The sequence below is a fragment of the Pelobates fuscus genome, chromosome 8 (genome assembly GCF_036172605.1).
Source record: "Pelobates fuscus isolate aPelFus1 chromosome 8, aPelFus1.pri, whole genome shotgun sequence".
NCBI classification, from domain to species: Eukaryota; Metazoa; Chordata; class Amphibia; order Anura; family Pelobatidae; genus Pelobates; species Pelobates fuscus.
The window spans coordinates 72,701,400-72,727,454 of NC_086324.1; the positions used below are offsets into that span (position 1 = coordinate 72,701,400).

General features: G+C 44.6%; 1 protein-coding gene across 2 annotated transcripts in view; it reads right to left on the minus strand.

Moving 5' to 3' along the window:
• The window catches only part of YBEY (ybeY metalloendoribonuclease), an 80,229-nt gene that overhangs the window by 23,410 nt on the left and 30,764 nt on the right, over positions 1-26,055 (minus strand). Inside the window, exon 1 of one of the 2 annotated variants that reach the window (XM_063430046.1) lies at positions 1,368-1,460. The exons of the other annotated variant lie outside the window; for it this stretch is intronic. The gene's annotated coding sequence lies outside the window, so the exon portion shown is untranslated. Of the gene's footprint in view, positions 1-1,367; positions 1,461-26,055 lie in introns of those variants that run through there. 2 annotated transcript variants of the gene reach the window in all.

Below are 26,055 nucleotides of genomic sequence, written 5' to 3' on the forward strand. Positions count from 1 at the left end.
CAGCTCATGAGTCATCCTCAGATGACTCTTCTAGTGTTTTAATCCATTCATAATCTTTAAAAATCGTTATTGTCAATTGTCTGTGTTCCAGAATAGATTCTTTGCCGGAGAAGAATATTGTCCAGACCATGGAAGATGTTGATCCCTTGTGTACTGATCTTTGCCACCAGTTCTACCAGTACTTTGGGAAAGTGTGAGGAGCCATGCTCAACCTTAATGTCAAAGGAAATGCTGATTCTCTATAAGCAAAGTCAGGAGTCAACAGGTATCTGGGGTGGACAAGCAAGGCAACTGTGCGACAGGCAAAAAAACTGAGCTTGAATGGAAGTCAGGCTGTCTGTAATCATGCATCCCACTGAAGGCAGGGCAAGCAGTGACCACTGTTTAACTGTACAGTCTATACACGTTTAAAGATGCGCTCACATTATACCTTTTTTGGACAGATACCTGGTATGCACAAAAGGAGGAGTCAGGACAGGGGAACAGGGCCAGAAATTCAGGACTGTCCCGTCGAAATCTAGATGATTGGGAGGCATCTAAAATCTAATCTATCGTTTAGACATTTAACCCCTTAAGGCACGTGACATGTGTGACATGTCATGATTCCCTTTTATTCCAGAAGTTTTGTCCTTAAGGGGTTAAACTAATGCAGTAGAAATTGGCATCTATACTACAGCTCATTGAGAAAATAAGAAAGCCCTGAACGTGTGTCTCACTGAGATACCTCTGATTGGTTTATTACCAAAGACAGACTGATAAGGGAGAGCTAGCAAAGGCTGCAGGTCTGAAACTTTTGCAAGCTGTTTTTTCATATAGCCCAAAACAAAAGCATGAATGTTTTCTTTAGCTAAATGTGGACTGAACTGTTGATAAAAATAAAATTGGAGTATTATTTTATATATATATATATATATATATATATATATATATATATATATATATATATATAAAAGTGCAACACTGCTCCTATTTTTCCGTGGGATTTTCAAGTTGCAAACAATATGTATGAACGTATAAAAATGTGGCACAAAATAGAGAAAATAGATGCAGCCATGAAATCAGTCATATACCACTTTTACTACTTTACATTAAACAGTTTCTATACACAGCTCCCATGGCTTCAAGGTGACCCTCAGAATTTCTAGGCACCTCAGTATAAGGTAAAACTCTGGCATCCCTTTATGTACAGTAACTCATTTTATCACTTTCCCCATTGGACCCAGTGACCCCGGAACCTTTATCTCGCCCTACCCAGGAGTCTAAGCCGGTAAAATCACGCAATAAACCGTAACTATTACACTTTACCGCAGACTTCACCGTGGGACATTATACTATGTGACACCCGGTGGCTATTTCTCTTGTATTACCTTCAGTCAGTGTACAGCAAGGATGGGTTTCCCATTGGCCGGAAGGCATTGCTGCAGCACCGGAAGTTTACATTCTAGACCGGAAGTGCGCCACCGGATAGGAAGAGGACAGCAGGCTGTGTTGTGTTGTATGTATCAACATGTCCCAAGGCAGTAAAAGAAAAATGGAGCAGTTTAATTTAGCACACTGACAGACACGGGTTTAAAACATACATCAGTGAGAACTTATTGTTTGACTGGAGAAAGTCCTGTAATAACCTCGCACTCTGGCAGCATACTGCAATGTGAATCACTGGCATACGTACCACCATTTTAATCACTGGCAATTAAAACTGATGTTTAAGGTTTTAGCTATCAAAAAAAAAAAAAAAAAAGCCAAAGTAGAAAAATGACCTATGCTCTCAGTCTGGCTATTATTATTTTTTTACCTACAATTTCAAATTTGAATGTAAGATGTCTTGTATATAACTCTGTTTAAAGTAAATGTGGATTAATTCAGACATTATTATAATTAATAAACCGAACCTAACTCACTTCTACTTCAGAGGCGAGAGTTTTCCCCACTGCAGCTATACTCCAGGAGATCAACGTTAATTGGACATTAGTAACCAGAACAACTACACCTTAAAGGACCACTATAGTGCCAGGAAAGCATACTCGTTTTCCGAGCTCTAGTGGGTGGAAGGGGGACTCTCATCCTCCTTTGGCCGTCATCGGCTGAATGCGCATGCCCGGCAAGAGCCGCGCGTGCGCCAGCCTCATAGGAAAGCATTCTGAATGCTTTCCTATGGACGCTGGCGTCTTCTCACTGTAAAAATCACAGTGAGAAGCGCGGAAGCACCTCTAGCGGCTGTCAATGAGACAGCCACTAGAGGCTGGATTAACCCTAAAGTAAACATAGCAGTTTCTCTGAAACTGCTATGTTTACAGCAAAAAGGGTTAAACTTAGATGGACCTGGCACCCAGACCACTTCATTAAGCTGAAGTGGTCTGGGTGCCTATAGTGGTCCTTTAACGCCGTTACGGCGTTCTATGCCGCCCAGGCAGCCCTCCCACGGTAAATGAGGCCCCCTATAGCTGGCTGTGGATCTGTCAGCATGGGGACTGTCTAAAATGTCAGACAGTCCCCCTGCTGGTGGGGAGTGTAAAAAAAAAAAATTACAAGTATTTATATATATATATATATATATATAATATATATACATCTTATATATATGTAACGTCATATGTAATGTATTTTAATATTAATAAAATACACTTAGAATGATGTTACATATATATAAGATGTATATATGATATATATAATACATCTATATCACTAATCACTAATCTTATTGATTTTTTTGATTGGGTAACTAAAATTATAGATCAGGGTGGTGCAGTAAACATTGCTTACCTAGATTTCAGTAAGGCTTTTGACACTGTTGCACATAGAAGGCTTATCAATAAACTGCAATCTTTGAGTTTGGATTCCAATATTGTTGAATGGGTAAGGCAGTGGCTGAGTGACAGGCAACAGAGGGTTGTAGTCAATGGAGTATATTCGAAGCTTGGGCTTGTCACCAGTGGGGTACCTCAGGGATCTGTACTTGGACCCATTCTCTTTAATATTTTTATTAGTGATATTGCAGAAGGTCTTGATGGTAAGGTGTGTCTTTTTGCGGATGATACTAAGATATGTAACAGGGTTGATGTTCCAGGAGGGATAAGCCAAATGGCAAATGATTTAGGTAAACTAGAAAAATGGTCAGAGTTGTGGCAACTGACATTTAATGTGGATAAGTGCAAGATAATACATCTTGGATGTAAAAACCCAAGGGCAGAGTACAGAATATTTGATAGAGTCCTAACCTCAACATCTGAGGAAAGGGATTTAGGGGTGATTATTTCTGAGGACTTAAATGTAGGCAGACAATGTAATAGAGCAGCAGGAAATGCTAGCAGAATGCTTGGTTGTATAGGGAGAGGTATTAGCAGTAGAAAGAGGGAAGTGCTCATGCCATTGTACAGAACACTGGTGAGACCTCACTTGGAGTACTGTACACAGTACTGGAGACCATATCTTCAGAAGGATATTGATACCTTAGAGAGAGTTCAAAGAAGGGCTACTAAACTGGTTCATGGATTGCAGGATAAAACTTACCAGGAAAGGTTAAAGGATCTTAACATGTATAGCTTGGTGGAAAGACGAGACAGGGGGGATATGATAGAAACATTTAAATACATAAAGGGAATCAACACAGTAAAGGAGGAGACTATATTTAAAAGAAGACAAACTACCACAACAAGAGGACATAGTCTAAAATTAGAGGGACAAAGGTTTAAAAATAATATCAGGAAGTATTACTTTACTGAGAGGGTAGTGGATGCATGGAATAGCCTTCCAGCTGAAGTGGTAGAGGTTAACACAGTAAAGGAGTTTAAGCATGCGTGGGATAGGCATAAGGCTATCCTAACTATAAGATAATGCCAGGGACTAATGAAAGTATTTAGAAAACTGGGCAGACTAGATGGGCCGAATGGTTCTTATCTGCCGTCACATTCTATGTTTCTATGTTTCTATATATATTTATATATACACGTATAAGTACAATAATTAATAAAATATTAAAAAAATAAATTATATATACATATGTAATTTCTTTCTAACTGTATTTTGTTATTAATATATATATATTGGTAACAAAATACACGTAGAATGATATTCTATATCTATCTATATATAAAATACAAATAACCGCAAATATATACAGATAAAGATATATAATTACATAAATAACTACATAAGTGTACACGTAGACTTTAAATACATATATATATGTATATATATTAAAGTTCTATGTGTATATTTAAGTAATATTTTAACATAATTATGTGATTTAATTAGTTAAAATTTGATTGACATGCCTGACAACCCAGGCAAAAAGTGCAGAGAATTTGAATTGCAAGCACTATATTTAACCCTGTAACTTTCCAAGACACCATAAAACCTGTACATGAGGGGTACTGTTTTACTCAGGAGACTTCGCTGAACACAAATATTAGTGTTTCAAAATGGTAACTTGTATTACAACAATGATATTTTTAGTAAAAGTGACTTTTTTAAATTTTTCACACATGAACGGCACTTTTACTGACGATATTATTGTTGTAATACAAGTTACCATTTTGAAACACTAATATTTGTGTTCAGCGAAGTCTCCTGAGTAAAACAGTACCCCCCGTGTACAGGTTTTATGGTGTTTTGGAAAGTTAGAGAGTCAAATATAAAATACAACTCTTAAAGGGACCCTATAGTCACAGTCTAACGTAGTGGTTCTGGTGTCTATAGTCTTTCCCTGCAGGCTTTTCAATGTAATCACTGCCTTTTCAGAGAAAAGGCAGTGTTTACCTTACTGCCTATTAACACCTCTAGTGACAGTCACTCAGACAACCACTAGAGGTGCTTCTTAGTCCAGTGCTGCACAGTGTGCAACACCTACGTTTAAAGTCTCCATGCTCTGCATGGAGGCGCTGACAGATCCCCATAGGAATTCATTGATTCGGTGTATGTGGAGATGCTGATTGGTGAGGCACGGCGTTTTGACACGTACATGCAATAACCTTCCAATGCTTTCCTACGGGGCTTTAGCTGACACTGGATGTCCTCATCCAAAGCGTGAGGACGTCCAGACTCAGACCACCAAAAGTTGCCTAACGACCCGCAAGTGCCTCTAGTGCCTGTCTGGTAGACAGCCACTAGAAGTGGTGTTAACCCTACAATGTAATAATTGCAGTTTATGAATAATTGCAATATTTGTAATTGCAGGGTTAAACTGACAGGGGCACTGCACCCAGACCACTTCAATGAGCTGAAGTGGTCTGGGTGCCTATAGTGTCCCTTTAAATATAAACTAAATGATATACTAAATATTAAACCTAATATTTATTATTATTTTATTATTATTATTGCCATTTATATAGCGCCAACAGATTCCGTAGCGCTTTACAATATTATGAGAGGGGATTTAACTATAAATAGGACAATTACAAATAAACTTACGGGAACAATAGGTTGAAGAGGACCCTGCTCAATCGAGCTTACATTATGAATGATTATTATGAATGATAATCCCTAATTTAATCCTAATCCCAAAAGTTTCCTGCTGCTAATATCATTACTGATTACTGATATTAGCAAAGGGAATTGAAGCTAAAGGGCTATGTTGCTGCCGTCTACTGGCTATTTTCAGTATGACAGCTTCCTATCTTTAAAGGAACACTATAGGGTCAGGGACCCTATATTGTTAAAATCACTATCTAGACCCCCTGGCCCTCCCTTACACGCTAACTATACTACATTCTTTTAGTCCAGTCTGCTGCTGGCTCTGCCCCGATCTGCCTGCTTGACGGATATCATCAGGAGTGTTGAACTGAGCCAATCACAATGCTTTCTCATAGGAAAGCATTGGATTGGCTGACCTTGTCAAGGAGGCAGATGAGCCACCACAAGCCAAACACAGTCCTGGCCAATCAGCATCTCCTCATAGAGATACATTGAATCAATGCTTCTCTATGAGGAAAGTTCAGTGTCTCCATGCAGAGGGTGGAGAAACTGAATGGTGTGCAGCACTGCCCCAGGAAGCACCTCTAGTAGCCATATGAGGATGGTCAGTTGAGTTATCCCTAGGCTGTGATGTAAACACTGAATTTTCTCTGTAAAGACAGTGTTTAGTGCAAAAAGTCTAAAGGGAATGATTCTACTCACCAGAACAAATACAAGTTGTTGTTCTGGTGACTATAGTGTTCCTGACACTGCAGGCACCCAGAGCACTTCAGCTCATTGAAGTGGTCTGGGTGCAATGTCCCATGTCCTTTAACCCTACAGTGGTAATTATTGCAGTTTCTGAGAAACTGCAATAATTACCTTACAGGGTTAACTCCTCCTCTAATGGCTGTCTAGCAGACAGCCACTAGAGGGACTTCCGGGTGCTTAGACAACTTTTGGTTGTCTAAATAACACTGAAAGTCTTCCAGCGTCACCCAAATTTCCATAGGAAAACATTGATTAATGCTTTCCTATCGGGAAATCCTAACGTGAGTGTGGCCACAGCCACGCATGCGCATTAGGTCTCCCCCGCTGGCTGACGGCGGGGAGAAGCGTGGGCTGAGCCTGATTCAGGTAAGTGTCTGAAGGGGTATAACCCCTTCAGCGCTGCGGGGAGGAAGTGGGGCACTGTAGGATTCTGTCTATCTGTAGGATACTGTTACAGAGTTGCATATAAAGCAATATACTGTAAAATTCCCAATATAAAAATATAGGGGGCGGAGCCGAGCCACGAAGCGGAGAAGTCGCATGGGGCTGCAGCTCCCGCGGAAAAAGCAAACTTTTGCCCATTACAGCCCATTAAACCTCCTACAAATCACCACAGGTGAAAGAGAGAGACGGCAGAACCGATATGGGGCGTAAATCTAAAAAAGCAAAGCCCGATCAGCCGAGGCAGAGCCAAGACATTGGGGCCCTGTGGAGACAGGCACGCGAGGCGGCAAGGCCCAAAATGGCCGACCATACTGACACATATTCCGACTTCTCGGACGATTTCTATCAGGAAGAAGAAGTCCCAATGACCACACACTTACCTACACTGGGGACCAAACCTCCAGACCCGGACAACACTCCGTTGACCACATCAGTGCTAAAAGCCCTGTTGGCAGGCCTCCAGACCACGCTACAGGCGGACATGGCTGCCCTACGCACGGAGCTACAGGGCATGAACGGAAGGCTGGGAACCCTGGAAAACACCTCTGTGGTGAGAGATGCGCAAATCACCGCAATGCAGGCGGAAATTACTAACCTACAACACAAAAATGAGGAATATGACCGACGGTTCGCCGCCGCAGAGGAAGAGCGCAGAGCCACTAATATAAAGGTACGGGGGCTGCTGGAAGATATACCGGCAGAGGAGCTGCCGCACTTAGTCCGCAGGCTCCTGACGGAGCTACTCACACCGAAGCAGTCTAAAAATATCCCAGTTGAATCCGTATTCAGGGTCCCAAAACCGGCTAGAGCCCCGACCTCCGCAACCCGTGACCTTATAGTCCGCTTCCACCACCGCAAGGACAAGGCCACAATCCAGGCAGCGCTTAAAAATAGAACCCAGGTCTAATTTGAAGGACATTCCTTAACCTTCTTCGCCGACGTAACTGGCGGCAGGCTAGCTTGGAGGGGGTCCCTGAAGCCATTCACTACCCTCCTCAGGCAACGGGACATTAAATACAGGTGGCGCTGTGGTGGAATCTCGGTAAAAATAAATTTAGTAGGCCGAGATTACCACGTGGCATGTGTACGTGCATATGCTGACGTATCGATCAGTTGGTTGCACGAGGCAAGATACGATCAGTAGTGTACGGAGCATGTGCAAGAATACAGGATATAGTATTCCCCTCCTCCATTGTGCTGGACAGGCCATGCGGTCAAGCAGGAAGTTAATTCTTATTTGTATTGATTGGTCAAGAGAATGTGCGAGTGGAGCTTAATATGGGAGGAGTTATGTGCCTATATAAGGAGCCTGCACTATTGTCCAGGGCTCAGAACTTGCTGTATTTTGGTGACACTAGTCCCTCTGAGTCCCGATCGGTGATCCAATAAAGAATCTCTTCCTTCCTGAAGAAACCTGTGTCCATCTCTCTGTGCTTGGCTTCCGTCAGTTTCTCCGGTATCATTTGGTGCATTGGCCGGGAAGCTCATCGTTCAACGGTAGCTGAGAGGCAGAGGCGTGAGACGGTCTATCTTTGCCCACGTTCTCTACGGCTGCACCCCTGAACTTCTGCGTGGACCTCCCTTCGTCTCGGCGCCACTGGTCTGTTGTCCAGGAGATCATCGGCCTCTACGTAAGAAGTGCTGGGGTGTCCCCGTCGATGAGTGTGAACTCAGGTTCAGGAACGAGGAGGTAAGACAACTGCTGTTTTAGACGGCAGACCCACTAGGGGTATACCGATTGTGCGGTAGGCCCATAAGGGGTTTGAATTGTGTATGGAATCTGCCCCCTCTGTCGGAGGGAAGGAGCGAAGGCGCACCGCTCAATCGAACGCTCTTTAGTAAGACCATTTGATTTGGTTTGGAGTCAGGCGGGGTTCTGGTGTAAATAGCCCTAGCCGGACACCGGTGTCTTGTCTAGACTAGCGTTCTACGGTGTATATTTTGTTCGCTAGGTCGGAGGGACCGGGAGACTAAGCGGCGTCTGTGTAAATTCGGTTCGCTAGCTCTCAACCTATCTTGGCTAAGTGGGAAGGCGTGTAAATTTGGAACCCACTAGATTTTTGATAGAGTAATCGACTAAGAGGCGTCTGTGTAAATTCGGTCCTCTAGTTCGCTATATGTGGTGCTTGGGCAGTGTGGCTAACCAAAACGGATGTAGATAGTTTTAGGTAGTCCATTCAAGGTACTGGCCAATAGTTTAGTTGGGAATTGTAAATGTGTTAAAGATTGATAGTAAAGTGTATATCTTGTTAGATAGCGCAAGCTCAGCCGTCTAGCGAGAGTGTTAATAGTGTGTTGCTGTATCATAGTGCACGGTACCATAACCCTGTATATTTACTGATACTGTATATAAGTACTAATCATTGTCGTCTATTGCATGTTTAACACCATAACCACTAATAATTGTATTGTGACCTTAAATTATGCTTTGACCTATGCTAACCGTACTGTAACCGCTATTTGTAAAAGACGATGTTACTAGGGTGTGTTATAGACGGGTAATTCATATATAGAGAATTATAGCGTGGGTGACTGTATAGTTTCGCCAAAGGGCATAATATTGATTATTTAGTGACTGGTGTAACAGCTGTGTGTGTACGGGAATTCCCTGAGTGTTTATTGTGTTATTGTGTACGTTTCACTTGGTAACCGTACCACGTGGTGCTGTTGCCAGAGGAAACGGGTGTGACTGTTGAATAGTACGCGTGCATAGTATTCGTTGTCAACGACGTTCCATTGATAAGTATGGGCGCGTCGGAGTCAACGATTCCGGATCCCTTAGGTTGTATGGTAAAGAATTTTAAAAAGGGATTCAAAACATGTGATTTTGGGGTTAAAATGTCTCCTGTACGTTTGGTCACTTTGTGCACTAGGGAGTGGCCTACTTTGGTTGCGGCATGGCCGACACGTGGTAGTTTGGATCCAACTCTGGTACAGCGCGTATACGTGGCTGTATCAGGTAGGCCTGAACTTTACGGACAGTTTCCATATATTGATTGTTGGAGACAGGCCGTAAACGACTCGCCAAAATGGATTCAGATATGCCACGAGGAGCAATGTCGCCTCATGGTGGCCAGGACTTGCTTGTCCACTAGGACTGTGGTTAGGCCCATTTTGGACACGCCCCCTGAGTCCGAGATCCCTTTGCCGCCCCCTTACTTCCCTTTAAGAGGAAATGACGCGAATGCAGGAAGTTCTATACCCCTCCCCTCATTGCCCTCATCCACTTCCGCTTCCTCCTCTAGTACAGAATCCACCCCCCCTCGTATTAAACCTCCCCTTCCGGAACCAGAACCAACCCCCGTTAGATCTAAATATCCTGATTTGGCGCCACTTCAAACTTCCGGTCAAGCTTCTTCTAGCTCGGCTGGGAGTATTCTATTTACCAGCTTTTCACAAAATCAAGCTCCCACATCCTCATGCCCTATTTCCCCCCGACTGGAACCCATAACTGACGCCCCTCCACGTAGCCCTATACTAACCCGACAACTGACCGGTACCCAACAACTTAGACATTATCAGATGCCTCTTCGTCTGAATCCCGGGTCAGCCTATCTCGATGCCGCAGGTCAAATGGCACATGCTGACCCAGTCTTCGTATATGTCCCGTTCACTACTACCGATCTCTTGAATTGGAAGACCCACAATTCCTCGTACACTGAGAAACCACAAGCTATGACCGATCTGTTCACCTCGATAGTTCAGACACATAACCCGACATGGGCTGATTGCCAGCAGTTATTAATGACATTGTTTAATAATGAGGAAAGGACAAGGATTAATCAAGCGGCCATTAAAGCGCTAGAGGATAGAGCCCGTGCTTTAAATCAAGCCAATCCGGCAGCATGGGCTGCAACACATTACCCTAATACCGATCCCGATTGGAACGTTAATGGCGCAGATATGGTTCAACTCAAAGCCTATAGAGACGCTATAATTGCTGGCATGAAAGCCGGAGGAAAGAAAGTCATTAATATGTCGAAGACAGTTGAGGTGATTCAGAAAAGTGATGAAGCGCCCAGTGTCTTTTATGACCGATTATTGGAGGCATACCGCTTGTATACCCCCTTTAATCCGGAAGACGCAGATAATTCCCGAATGGTAAACTCCGCCTTTGTCAGCCAAGCTTACGGAGATATTAAGCGCAAGCTACAGAAGTTAGAAGGGTTTGCAGGAATGTCTATCACCCAACTAATGGAGGTAGCAAATAAAGTATATATGAACAGGGAAACAGAGACTAAGAAAGAGGAAGAGCGCAAGATGCGTAGAAAGGCAGATATGCTAGCGGTAGCGATAAGTATGGGCGCGTCGGAGTCAACGATTCCGGATCCCTTAGGTTGTATGGTAAAGAATTTTAAAAAGGGATTCAAAACATGTGATTTTGGGGTTAAAATGTCTCCTGTACGTTTGGTCACTTTGTGCACTAGGGAGTGGCCTACTTTGGTTGCGGCATGGCCGACACGTGGTAGTTTGGATCCAACTCTGGTACAGCGCGTATACGTGGCTGTATCAGGTAGGCCTGAACTTTACGGACAGTTTCCATATATTGATTGTTGGAGACAGGCCGTAAACGACTCGCCAAAATGGATTCAGATATGCCACGAGGAGCAATGTCGCCTCATGGTGGCCAGGACTTGCTTGTCCACTAGGACTGTGGTTAGGCCCATTTTGGACACGCCCCCTGAGTCCGAGATCCCTTTGCCGCCCCCTTACTTCCCTTTAAGAGGAAATGACGCGAATGCAGGAAGTTCTATACCCCTCCCCTCATTGCCCTCATCCACTTCCGCTTCCTCCTCTAGTACAGAATCCACCCCCCCTCGTATTAAACCTCCCCTTCCGGAACCAGAACCAACCCCCGTTAGATCTAAATATCCTGATTTGGCGCCACTTCAAACTTCCGGTCAAGCTTCTTCTAGCTCGGCTGGGAGTATTCTATTTACCAGCTTTTCACAAAATCAAGCTCCCACATCCTCATGCCCTATTTCCCCCCGACTGGAACCCATAACTGACGCCCCTCCACGTAGCCCTATACTAACCCGACAACTGACCGGTACCCAACAACTTAGACATTATCAGATGCCTCTTCGTCTGAATCCCGGGTCAGCCTATCTCGATGCCGCAGGTCAAATGGCACATGCTGACCCAGTCTTCGTATATGTCCCGTTCACTACTACCGATCTCTTGAATTGGAAGACCCACAATTCCTCGTACACTGAGAAACCACAAGCTATGACCGATCTGTTCACCTCGATAGTTCAGACACATAACCCGACATGGGCTGATTGCCAGCAGTTATTAATGACATTGTTTAATAATGAGGAAAGGACAAGGATTAATCAAGCGGCCATTAAAGCGCTAGAGGATAGAGCCCGTGCTTTAAATCAAGCCAATCCGGCAGCATGGGCTGCAACACATTACCCTAATACCGATCCCGATTGGAACGTTAATGGCGCAGATATGGTTCAACTCAAAGCCTATAGAGACGCTATAATTGCTGGCATGAAAGCCGGAGGAAAGAAAGTCATTAATATGTCGAAGACAGTTGAGGTGATTCAGAAAAGTGATGAAGCGCCCAGTGTCTTTTATGACCGATTATTGGAGGCATACCGCTTGTATACCCCCTTTAATCCGGAAGACGCAGATAATTCCCGAATGGTAAACTCCGCCTTTGTCAGCCAAGCTTACGGAGATATTAAGCGCAAGCTACAGAAGTTAGAAGGGTTTGCAGGAATGTCTATCACCCAACTAATGGAGGTAGCAAATAAAGTATATATGAACAGGGAAACAGAGACTAAGAAAGAGGAAGAGCGCAAGATGCGTAGAAAGGCAGATATGCTAGCGGTAGCGATCGCAGGCGTAGATAGACGGGGCCCAGATAGAGGCGACAGTAAGTGGAATGAGGAACCTCTGAGTAGAAATCAGTGCGCATACTGTAGGGAAGAAGGGCATTGGAGAAGTGAGTGTCCGCGAAGAGAACAGTATGAGAGAGACAGACCTAGGACAGGTTACGGAAACTTTAGAGGCAGAGCGAGAGGTAGAGGAGGCCCCGGAGGGAGCAATGGTAATAGAGGGAGTAATGGGAACAGAGGAAGTGTAAGGGAAGATAGGTACTATCCAGCAGCGCAAAGGTCCCGCGATAGAGAAGGTAGGGACTTTGTGGGATTGGCTGACACGGTTATGGAGGACTATTGATACCGACCGGGCTCCATCCCCCTTGGTCGAGCGGAGCCTATGGTCGATGTATCAATAGGGGGAAAAAGGAGTGCGTTCATGATCGACACTGGTGCTGAACATTCGGTGGTGACTGACCTAGTTGCTCCTCCATCTGGAAGAACTATTACTGTAATAGGAGCAACTGGGAGAAGTGCTGCAAAACCGGTTCTTAAAAGTCGACTCTGTACATTGGGAGGCCACGTAGTAAAACATCAATTCCTTTATATGCCTGAATGTCCAGTCCAATTGCTGGGACGTGATATGCTATCTAAGTTACAAGCGCAGATTACGTTCCTACCAAATGGAACAACATCCTTAAAGTTTAATGGACCTTCAGGTATTATGACATTATCCGTACCAAAGGAAGAAGAGTGGCGACTTTATACAGCGTTGACTATCCAAAACCCTAGGAGTGATGAATCCCTATTCAACATACCAGGAGTTTGGGCAGAGAACAACCCACCAGGACTGGCCCGCAATATTCCACCTATTAAAATCGAACTAAAACTTGGGGTTTATCCAGTGAGCCTAAGACAATATCACATCCCGCAGAAGGCTAAGAAGAACATCCAATCTTATCTGGATAAGTTCATACGGTATGGTATCCTAAAATTCTGTACTTCCCCCTGGAACACCCCATTGCTGCCTGTTCAAAAGCCCGGTACAGATGAGTATCGACCTGTGCAGGACTTGAGAGCAGTCAATGATGCGGTTGTTAGTATACATCCAGTTGTGCCCAATCCATATAACCTGCTTGCTTTAATTCCGGGCGGGGCTACTTACTTTACAGTCTTAGACCTCAAAGATGCCTTCTTTTGCCTCCGAATTGCCGCAGAAAGTCAATGTATCTTCGCTTTCCAATGGGAAAACGCTGTGACGGGCTCAAAACGCCAAATGACCTGGACAAGACTGCCCCAAGGGTTTAAAAATTCACCTACCCTATTTGGTTCAGCTCTAAGTCAAGATCTACTGGATTTCGAGTCCATCCCAGGAGAGTGTGTATTGTTACAATATGTAGATGACTTGTTGATAGCAGCAGTTACAAAGGAAATATGTCAGCAAGCAACGCACGATCTACTACACATTCTCTGGAAGGCAGGATACAAGGTGTCTAGAAAGAAGGCTCAGTTGTGTTTGCCAACTGTCAAATATCTGTGATTCCATATCTCTGAAGGCCAAAGAATTATGGGGCCAGAGAGAAAAGAAGCTGTGTGCCAAATACCGATACCCAAGAATAGAAGACAAGTGCGAGAATTCTTGGGGGCAGCAGGCTTCTGTAGGATATGGATTCCCAGCTACGCGATACTGGCAAAACCTCTGTATGCAGCTATCAAAGGTACAGAGCATGACCCCTTCTTATGGACTCAAGAACAGCAAACGGCATTCGAAGATGTGAAGAAGGCTTTGATGAGTGCCCCAGCATTAGGTCTACCTGATCACACACGACCATTCTACCTGTATGTACACGAACAAAGAAGAATGGCTGTGGGAGTATTGACACAGTACTTGGGATCATGGCAAAGACCTGTTGCCTACATGTCTAAGCAACTGGATGCAGTGGCCAGCGGACTTCCACCTTGTCTAAGAGCCGTAGCTGCAGCCGCCCTGCTAGTAGCTGAAGCCGATAAACTCACTCTGGGTCAAGAACTTTATGTACGAGTCCCACATGCAGTACAGACGTTGTTGGATTACAAAGGAAATCATTGGTTTAGTAACAGCCGTATGACCAAGTATCAAGCAATGTTGTGTGAAAACCCAAGAGTGCATTTAGAGACTGTAAATACCTTAAATCCAGCTACCCTTTTGCCACAACCTACTGAAAGTCAACATGATTGTTTGGAAGTAATGGATGAAGTATTTTCAAGTAGACCAGATCTTCGTGATTTTCCCATCCAGAACCCCGATGTTCAATATTACACCGACGGCAGTAGTTATGTGAAAGAAGGGATCCGCTATGCGGGATATGCAGTAACAACGATAGACAAGGTGATAGAAGCTCGGCCACTGGCAAAAGGAACATCAGCACAAAAGGCAGAATTGATAGCACTGACACGAGCGTTACAATTGGCTGAAGGTTTAAGAGTGAACATCTACACGGACTCCAAGTATGCGTTTTTAACCACTCATGCCCACGGAGCTTTGTATAAAGAAAGAGGACTATTGAATTCAGAAGGCAAAGAAATCAAGTACGCAGCTGAAATCCTACAACTATTGGAAGCAGTGTGGGAGCCGAAAGAAGTCGGTATTATACATTGTCGAGCGCATCTGAGAGGAGATGGTGATGTAACCAAAGGAAATCGGATGGCAGACAGTACAGCTAAGCGTGCCGCTGAATCGGGAAGACAGGAGTATGTGGGGCATATAGCTGCTCTTATACCAACTCCACTGCCTCAATGGACTCCAGTTTATACAGCTCAAGAAGAAGAGTGGTTAAAGACTGAACCTGGAAAGTACTTGGAGAACAAATGGTATCAGTTAGAAGATGGAAGAATAGTTATTCCAGCATCACTAGCGGTAGAAATTGTCCAAAACTATCACAACGGGACACATTCTGGGAGAGATAGTACAGAAGAATCTCTCAGAAAACATTTCTACATACCAAGATTGTCCAACTTGACTCAGGCCATTGTAAGAAGATGTGTAACGTGTGCTAAGAATAATGCAAGGCAAGGACCAGTAAAGCCATCAGGAGTCCAGTTTATGGGAAGACTCCCCATGTCCGATTTACAAATTGACTATACAGTGATGCCTAAATCTGGTGGACATCGCTACCTGCTGGTAGTTGTGTGTACCTATTCAGGCTGGGTAGAAGCATGTCCTACTCGTACAGAGAAAGCAGGAGAAGTTGTGAGATTCCTGCTACGAGAAATAATACCCCGATATGGACTACCCTGCTCTATAGGATCGGACAATGGTCCAGCTTTTATGCACCAATGCCTACAACAACTGACTCATATGCTTGGTATAAAGTGGAGGCTTCATACGGCATATAGACCCCAGAGTTCTGGTAAGGTAGAGAGAATGAATAGAACTATTAAGAATCAGTTGGCTAAAATGTGTCAGGAAACCCAACTTAAGTGGAACGTTCTCTTGCCCATAGCTTTATTGCGAATCCGCAGTACACCTACCAGAAAGATGGGCCTCTCTCCTTTTGAAATCATGTATGGGCGACCACCTCCCGTACTTGGTAACTTAAGGGGGGATTTGAGTCAGTTGGGAGAAGGAATTACCCGGCAGCAGGTTGTAGAGTTGGGTAAGACTATGGAGGAGGTACAGAAATGGGTACAAGATAGATTACCTGTGAATATTTATCCCCCAGTTCATAGTTACCACCCAGGAGACCAAGTGTGGATTAAAGAGTGGAATAATGTACCGTTAGGGCCCAAGTGGAGAGGTCCTTATGTTGTTCTTTTGTCTACCCCTACAGCGATAAAAGTAGCCGAAGTGACTCCGTGGATACATCACTCCAGGGTTAAACCAGCAGCAGTCGATTCTTGGCAAGTTACAGCAGATCCAGAGAATCCCTGCAAGATCCGGTTAAAACGCACGACTCAGTCGGAGTGACGAGGAACCTTGTGGATTACAAATTTTATTGTTTCAGAGATTTGGTAAGTGAGTGAGAAGGCCATAATAAAGCCTGTCCGCTCACCGACGTGTAGTCAGGAAAGTCTCGAAGGGACCCCTGTGAAGACGAGCAGAACTCCATTCCCTGCAGCCCTTACATCCTGGAAGCTGAGGTGCCATCGCACGGACGAAGACTGAGGATGACGACGAAAGATGTATTCATAATAATGTTTTTATATGTGTATTTTTATATTCAGGAAGGTAGAGGTACCAACACCCCTAGCTGTGAGGTATGCATTAAGACTACAAGAACAGGTAACCATATTTCCCAAACCCTAATTTGGCATTCGCAATACGAGTGTAAAGGAGATGTATCAAGATGTAGATACTTAAATATAGAATATAGTGTGTGCCATTTAGGAGTAGGAGAACCTAAGTGCTTCAGTCCGGAGTATCAGCCTCGTACAATTTGGTTGACTCTCAGGAATGGAGATCCTCAGGGGACCCTAATTAATAAGACGGTATTAGAATCCGTACATTCTTCGGGTGTTCTGCTATTTGATGCGTGTAAGGCGATATCAAGTGGTAAAAAGCCGTGGAATGTATGTGGGGATCTTAGATGGGAGAGGACGTATGGGTCTAACGATAAATATATTTGTCCCAGTAGTAAAAATAAGTATGTGAGTCCTAGATGCCCAAATAGAGATTATAACTTTTGCCCATATTGGTCTTGTGTGGGGTGGGCAACTTGGGGACAGACAGTAGACAAGGATATGATCGTGACTAAGTTGCCTACCAGTCCATATTGTAAGTCTATGGAATGCAATCCAGTCCATATACTTATAAATAACCCCGACAAGTTCTTAGATAAATATGGTAATTTATTTGGGTTTCAAATATATGGGACGGGTTTAGATCCTGGGACAGTATTGTTTATAGGGATAGAGACTGATACGGTATCCTCCCAGACTCATCAAGTATACCATTCCTTTTATGAAGAGATGAGCATAGATAATAAGATCCCCCATAATGCTAAAAACCTGTTCATTGATTTAGCCGAAAGTATTGCCGGTAGTCTTAATGTTACCAACTGCTATGTGTGTGGAGGTACTAACATGGGAGACCAATGGCCTTGGGAAGCAAAGGAGGTAATGTCCGGTTCTGAGGCAGTTGACCAATTAATATCTACACAAGCCGATTATCATATGAGTATAAGAGGTAAATCTGAGTGGAGATTAAAGACCTCCATCATAGGTTATGTTTGCATAGCGAGGAAAGGAATGATGTATAATACTTCTATAGGAGAATTAACTTGTCTAGGGCAAAAAGCTTATGATGATGATACAAAGAATACAACTTGGTGGTCGGCTTCAAATGTCTCAGTGTCAGGATCGGGACAGGGATCCAACACGCAGAGTACAAACAGTAGCCAGATACGTATACCGGACCTTAGAATGGCCGGACTAACGTAAGTAGTACAGTATAGAATGGTCAAAGACAAGCCGAGGTCGAGGGTAACAGAAGACAGGTAAGCGAGAGACAAGCCGAATCAAGGGTAACAGAGATAAGCAGAGTAAGGTAAACAAGCCGGGTCAAAACCAAAAGGGATAATAGAATACACAAGCACTGAGTGACTAGAGCAAGCTAGAACCACGACAGGGCAATGAGCTAATGAAAGAAGCTCTGTTAAATACCCTGTTTAGAGCAGTAACCACGCCTCCGAGGCGTCTAGATTGGTCCTGCAGCAATTGACTGACAGGTCGTTCCGGGGGAGTGTCCTGATGACTACTTCCTGCCTAGATGCTGTAAAAGGCAGTCACTCCCTCGCGGCCGGCCTAGCATGACCGGATAGACCGCGGGGAAGGGAGCCATCAGACCGTCTGGATGGAGGAACAGCTAAGTCTCTACCTCTTTCGGAGGTAGAGACCACAGGTACCCTGACACTCAGAACCATCTAACCCGTTTGCTAGATACGCCAATTTAAAGGATGTGTGGTTTGACCTATCCATCACATCTAACTGGAGAGCCCCAGCAAATTTGTACTGGATCTGTGGTAAGAAAGCCTATTCGGAGTTGCCACAGGACTGGGAAGGGGCATGTGTGTTGGGTATGCTTAAACCATCCTTCTTCTTGTTACCTATTGAAACAGGTGAGACTTTAGGTGTTAAAGTGTATGATGTGAATCATAGGAAGAAAAGGGGACCCATAGAGATAGGCACCTGGGAAGATAATGAATGGCCTCCCCAGCGTATTATAGATTACTATGGGCCAGCCACGTGGGCAGAGGATGGTACCTTTGGTTATAGAACCCCAATTTATATGCTCAACCGTATTATAAGATTACAGGCAGTGGTTGAGATCATTACTAACGAGACATCACAAGCGCTCAATCTTCTAGCGAAGCACAATACCAGGATGAGGACAGCAGTCTACCAAAATAGATTAGCCTTGGATTACCTTTTGGCAGTAGAGGGAGGTGTATGTGGGAAGTTTAACCTGAGCAATTGCTGTCTTCAAATAGATGACGAAGGGCAAGCAATAGCTGAGCTTACTAGCCATATGGTTAAACTAGCGCATGTGCCTACTCAGGTATGGAAAGGGTATAATCCAAGTAGTTGGTTTGGTAGCTGGTATGAGTGGTTTGGAGGGCTTAAGGCAGTGGTAGGTGGAGTCCTACTGATTTTAATGTTGTGTCTACTCCTGCCGTGTCTTATACCCTTAGTAGTTAGGTCTGTGCAAAGCCTGATAGAAAATATAGCAGAGAGGAAGGCTGCTGCACAGATAATGGCAATTTATAAATATAAGGCTCTAGATCAGGGAGAACCAATGCAGGAAGATGAGTGTTGAAGATTCACATCATAGATAAGTCTGGTCTGGTTCAAGGTAACTTGCGGTGTATGCAAACTAAGGTTAAGTGATGCCTCAAGTAATTGTGAAATATCAAGAGACATCAAAGGGGGGAATGTGGTGGAATCTCGGTAAAAATAAATTTAGTAGGCCGAGATTACCACGTGGCATGTGTACGTGCATATGCTGACGTATCGATCAGTTGGTTGCACGAGGCAAGATACGATCAGCATGTGCAAGAATACAGGATATAGTAAGTATTCCCCTCCTCCATTGTGCTGGACAGGCCATGCGGTCAAGCAGGAAGTTAATTCTTATTTGTATTGATTGGTCAAGAGAATGTGCGGGTGGAGCTTAATATGGGAGGAGTTATGTGCCTATATAAGGAGCCTGCACTATTGTCCGGGGCTCAGAACTTGCTGTATTTTGGTGACACTAGTCCCTCTGAGTCCCGATCGGTGATCCAATAAAGAATCTCTTCCTTCCTGAAGAAACCTGTGTCCATCTCTCTGTGCTTGGCTTCCGTCAGTTTCTCCGGTATCATTTGGTGCATTGGCCGGGAAGCTCATCGTTCAACGGTAGCTGAGAGGCAGAGGCGTGAGACGGTCTATCTTTGCCCACGTTCTCTACGGCTGCACCCCTGAACTTCTGCGTGGACCTCCCTTCGTCTCGGCGCCACTGGTCTGTTGTCCAGGAGATCATCGGCCTCTACGTAAGAAGTGCTGGGGTGTCCCCGTCGATGAGTGTGAACTCAGGTTCAGGAACGAGGAGGTAAGACAACTGCTGTTTTAGACGGCAGACCCACTAGGGGTATACCGATTGTGCGGTAGGCCCATAAGGGGTTTGAATTGTGTATGGAATCTGCCCCCTCTGTCGGAGGGAAGGAGCGAAGGCGCACCGCTCAATCGAACGCTCTTTAGTAAGACCGTTTGATTTGGTTTGGAGTCAGGCGGGGTTCTGGTGTAAATAGCCCTAGCCGGACACCGGTGTCTTGTCTAGACTAGCGTTCTACGGTGTATATTTTGTTCGCTAGGTCGGAGGGACCGGGAGACTAAGCGGCGTCTGTGTAAATTCGGTTCGCTAGCTCTCAACCTATCTTGGCTAAGTGGGAAGGCGTGTAAATTTGGAACCCACTAGATTTTTGATAGAGTAATCGACTAAGAGGCGTCTGTGTAAATTCGGTCCTCTAGTTCGCTATATGTGGTGCTTGGGCAGTGTGGCTAACCAAAACGGATGTAGATAGTTTTAGATAGTCCATTCAAGGTACTGGCCAATAGTTTAGTTGGGAATTGTAAATGTGTTAAAGATTGATAGTAAAGTGTATATCTTGTTAGATAGCGCAAGCTCAGCCGTCTAGCGAGAGTGTTAATAGTGTGTTGCTGTATCATAGTGCACGGTACCATAACCCTGTATATTTACTGATACTGTATATAAGTACTAATCATTGTCGTCTATTGCATGTTTAACACCATAACCACTAATAATTGTATTGTGACCTTAAATTATGCTTTGACCTATGCTAACCGTACTGTAACCGCTATTTGTAAAAGACGATGTTACTATGGTGTGTTATAGACGGGTAATTCATATATAGAGAATTATAGCGTGGGTGACTGTATAGTTTCGCCAAAGGGCATAATATTGATTATTTAGTGACTGGTGTAACAGCTGTGTGTGTACGGGAATTCCCTGAGTGTTTATTGTGTTATTGTGTATGTTTCACTTGGTAACCGTACCACGTGGTGCTGTTGCCAGAGGAAACGGGTGTGACTGTTGAATAGTACGCGTGCATAGTATTCGTTGTCAACGACGTTCCATTGATAAGTATGGGCGCGTCGGAGTCAACGATTCCGGATCCCTTAGGTTGTATGGTAAAGAATTTTAAAAAGGGATTCAAAACATGTGATTTGGGGGTTAAAATGTCTCCTGTACGTTTGGTCACTTTGTGCACTAGGGAGTGGCCTACTTTGGTTGCGGCATGGCCGACACGTGGTAGTTTGGATCCAACTCTGGTACAGCGCGTATACGTGGCTGTATCAGGTAGGCCTGAACTTTACGGACAGTTTCCATATATTGATTGTTGGAGACAGGCCGTAAACGACTCGCCAAAATGGATTCAGATATGCCACGAGGAGCAATGTCGCCTCATGGTGGCCAGGACTTGCTTGTCCACTAGGACTGTGGTTAGGCCCATTTTGGACACGCCCCCTGAGTCCGAGATCCCTTTGCCGCCCCCTTACTTCCCTTTAAGAGGAAATGACGCGAATGCAGGAAGTTCTATACCCCTCCCCTCATTGCCCTCATCCACTTCCGCTTCCTCCTCTAGTACAGAATCCACCCCCCCTCGTATTAAACCTCCCCTTCCGGAACCAGAACCAACCCCCGTTAGATCTAAATATCCTGATTTGGCGCCACTTCAAACTTCCGGTCAAGCTTCTTCTAGCTCGGCTGGGAGTATTCTATTTACCAGCTTTTCACAAAATCAAGCTCCCACATCCTCATGCCCTATTTCCCCCCGACTGGAACCCATAACTGACGCCCCTCCACGTAGCCCTATACTAACCCGACAACTGACCGGTACCCAACAACTTAGACATTATCAGATGCCTCTTCGTCTGAATCCCGGGTCAGCCTATCTCGATGCCGCAGGTCAAATGGCACATGCTGACCCAGTCTTCGTATATGTCCCGTTCACTACTACCAATCTCTTGAATTGGAAGACCCACAATTCCTCGTACACTGAGAAACCACAAGCTATGACCGATCTGTTCACCTCGATAGTTCAAACACATAACCCGACATGGGCTGATTGCCAGCAGTTATTAATGACATTGTTTAATAATGAGGAAAGGACAAGGATTAATCAAGCGGCCATTAAAGCGCTAGAGGATAGAGCCCGTGCTTTAAATCAAGCCAATCCGGCAGCATGGGCTGCAACACATTACCCTAATACCGATCCCGATTGGAACGTTAATGGCGCAGATATGGTTCAACTCAAAGCCTATAGAGACGCTATAATTGCTGGCATGAAAGCCGGAGGAAAGAAAGCCATTAATATGTCGAAGACCGTTGAGGTGATTCAGAAAAGTGATGAAGCGCCCAGTGTCTTTTATGACCGATTATTGGAGGCATACCGCTTGTACACCCCCTTTAATCCGGAAGACGCAGATAATTCCCGAATGGTAAACTCCGCCTTTGTCAGCCAAGCTTACGGAGATATTAAGCGCAAGCTACAGAAGTTAGAAGGGTTTGCAGGAATGTCTATCACCCAACTAATGGAGGTAGCAAATACAGTATATATGAACAGGGAAACAGAGACTAAGAAAGAGGAAGAGCGCAAGATGCGTAGAAAGGCAGATATGCTAGCGGTAGCGATCGCAGGCGTAGATAGACGGGGCCCAGATAGAGGCGATAGTAAGTGGAATGAGGAACCTCTGAGTAGAAATCAGTGCGCATACTGTAGGGAAGAAGGGCATTGGAGAAGTGAGTGTCCGCGAAGAGAACAGTATGAGAGAGACAGACCTAGGACAGGTTACGGAAACTTTAGAGGCAGAGCGAGAGGTAGAGGAGGCCCCGGAGGGAGCAATGGTAATAGAGGGAGTAATGGGAACAGAGGAAGTGTAAGGGAAGATAGGTACTATCCAGCAGCGCAAAGGTCCCGCGATAGAGAAGGTAGGGACTTTGTGGGATTGGCTGACACGGTTATGGAGGACTATTGATACCGACCGGGCTCCATCCCCCTTGGTCGAGCGGAGCCTATGGTCGATGTATCAATAGGGGGAAAAAGGAGTGCGTTCATGATCGACACTGGTGCTGAACATTCGGTGGTGACTGACCTAGTTGCTCCTCCATCTGGAAGAACTATTACTGTAATAGGAGCAACTGGGAGAAGTGCTGCAAAACCGGTTCTTAAAAGTCGACTCTGTACATTGGGAGGCCACGTAGTAAAACATCAATTCCTTTATATGCCTGAATGTCCAGTCCAATTGCTGGGACGTGATATGCTATCTAAGTTACAAGCGCAGATTACGTTCCTACCAAATGGAACAACATCCTTAAAGTTTAATGGACCTTCAGGTATTATGACATTATCCGTACCAAAGGAAGAAGAGTGGCGACTTTATACAGCGTTGACTATCCAAAACCCTAGGAGTGATGAATCCCTATTCAACATACCAGGAGTTTGGGCAGAGAACAACCCACCAGGACTGGCCCGCAATATTCCACCTATTAAAATCGAACTAAAACTTGGGGTTTATCCAGTGAGCCTAAGACAATATCACATCCCGCAGAAGGCTAAGAAGAACATCCAATCTTATCTGGATAAGTTCATACGGTATGGTATCCTAAAATTCTGTACTTCCCCCTGGAACACCCCATTGCTGCCTGTTCAAAAGCCCGGTACAGATGAGTATCGACCTGTGCAGGACTTGAGAGCAGTCAATGATGCGGTTGTTAGTATACATCCAGTTGTGCCCAATCCATATAACCTGCTTGCTTTAATTCCGGGCGGGGCTACTTACTTTACAGTCTTAGACCTCAAAGATGCCTTCTTTTGCCTCCGAATTGCCGCAGAAAGTCAATGTATCTTCGCTTTCCAATGGGAAAACGCTGTGACGGGCTCAAAACGCCAAATGACCTGGACAAGACTGCCCCAAGGGTTTAAAAATTCACCTACCCTATTTGGTTCAGCTCTAAGTCAAGATCTACTGGATTTCGAGTCCATCCCAGGAGAGTGTGTATTGTTACAATATGTAGATGACTTGTTGATAGCAGCAGTTACAAAGGAAATATGTCAGCAAGCAACGCACGATCTACTACACATTCTCTGGAAGGCAGGATACAAGGTGTCTAGAAAGAAGGCTCAGTTGTGTTTGCCAACTGTCAAATATCTGGGATTCCATATCTCTGAAGGCCAAAGAATTATGGGGCCAGAGAGAAAAGAAGCTGTGTGCCAAATACCGATACCCAAGAATAGAAGACAAGTGCGAGAATTCTTGGGGGCAGCAGGCTTCTGTAGGATATGGATTCCCAGCTACGCGATACTGGCAAAACCTCTGTATGCAGCTATCAAAGGTACAGAGCATGACCCCTTCTTATGGACTCAAGAACAGCAAACGGCATTCGAAGATGTGAAGAAGGCTTTGATGAGTGCCCCAGCATTAGGTCTACCTGATCACACACGACCATTCTACCTGTATGTACACGAACAAAGAAGAATGGCTGTGGGAGTATTGACACAGTACTTGGGATCATGGCAAAGACCTGTTGCCTACATGTCTAAGCAACTGGATGCAGTGGCCAGCGGACTTCCACCTTGTCTAAGAGCCGTAGCTGCAGCCGCCCTGCTAGTAGCTGAAGCCGATAAACTCACTCTGGGTCAAGAACTTTATGTACGAGTCCCACATGCAGTACAGACGTTGTTGGATTACAAAGGAAATCATTGGTTTAGTAACAGCCGTATGACCAAGTATCAAGCAATGTTGTGTGAAAACCCAAGAGTGCATTTAGAGACTGTAAATACCTTAAATCCAGCTACCCTTTTGCCACAACCTACTGAAAGTCAACATGATTGTTTGGAAGTAATGGATGAAGTATTTTCAAGTAGACCAGATCTTCGTGATTTTCCCATCCAGAACCCCGATGTTCAATATTACACCGACGGCAGTAGTTATGTGAAAGAAGGGATCCGCTATGCGGGATATGCAGTAACAACGATAGACAAGGTGATAGAAGCTCGGCCACTGGCAAAAGGAACATCAGCACAAAAGGCAGAATTGATAGCACTGACACGAGCGTTACAATTGGCTGAAGGTTTAAGAGTGAACATCTACACGGACTCCAAGTATGCGTTTTTAACCACTCATGCCCACGGAGCTTTGTATAAAGAAAGAGGACTATTGAATTCAGAAGGCAAAGAAATCAAGTACGCAGCTGAAATCCTACAACTATTGGAAGCAGTGTGGGAGCCGAAAGAAGTCGGTATTATACATTGTCGAGCGCATCTGAGAGGAGATGGTGATGTAACCAAAGGAAATCGGATGGCAGACAGTACAGCTAAGCGTGCCGCTGAATCGGGAAGACAGGAGTATGTGGGGCATATAGCTGCTCTTATACCAACTCCACTGCCTCAATGGACTCCAGTTTATACAGCTCAAGAAGAAGAGTGGTTAAAGACTGAACCTGGAAAGTACTTGGAGAACAAATGGTATCAGTTAGAAGATGGAAGAATAGTTATTCCAGCATCACTAGCGGTAGAAATTGTCCAAAACTATCACAACGGGACACATTCTGGGAGAGATAGTACAGAAGAATCTCTCAGAAAACATTTCTACATACCAAGATTGTCCAACTTGACTCAGGCCATTGTAAGAAGATGTGTAACGTGTGCTAAGAATAATGCAAGGCAAGGACCAGTAAAGCCACCAGGAGTCCAGTTTATGGGAAGACTCCCCATGTCCGATTTACAAATTGACTATACAGTGATGCCTAAATCTGGTGGACATCGCTACCTGCTGGTAGTTGTGTGTACCTATTCAGGCTGGGTAGAAGCATGTCCTACTCGTACAGAGAAAGCAGGAGAAGTTGTGAGATTCCTGCTACGAGAAATAATACCCCGATATGGACCACCCTGCTCTATAGGATCGGACAATGGTCCAGCTTTTATGCACCAATGCCTACAACAACTGACTCATATGCTTGGTATAAAGTGGAGGCTTCATACGGCATATAGACCCCAGAGTTCTGGTAAGGTAGAGAGAATGAATAGAACTATTAAGAATCAGTTGGCTAAAATGTGTCAGGAAACCCAACTTAAGTGGAACG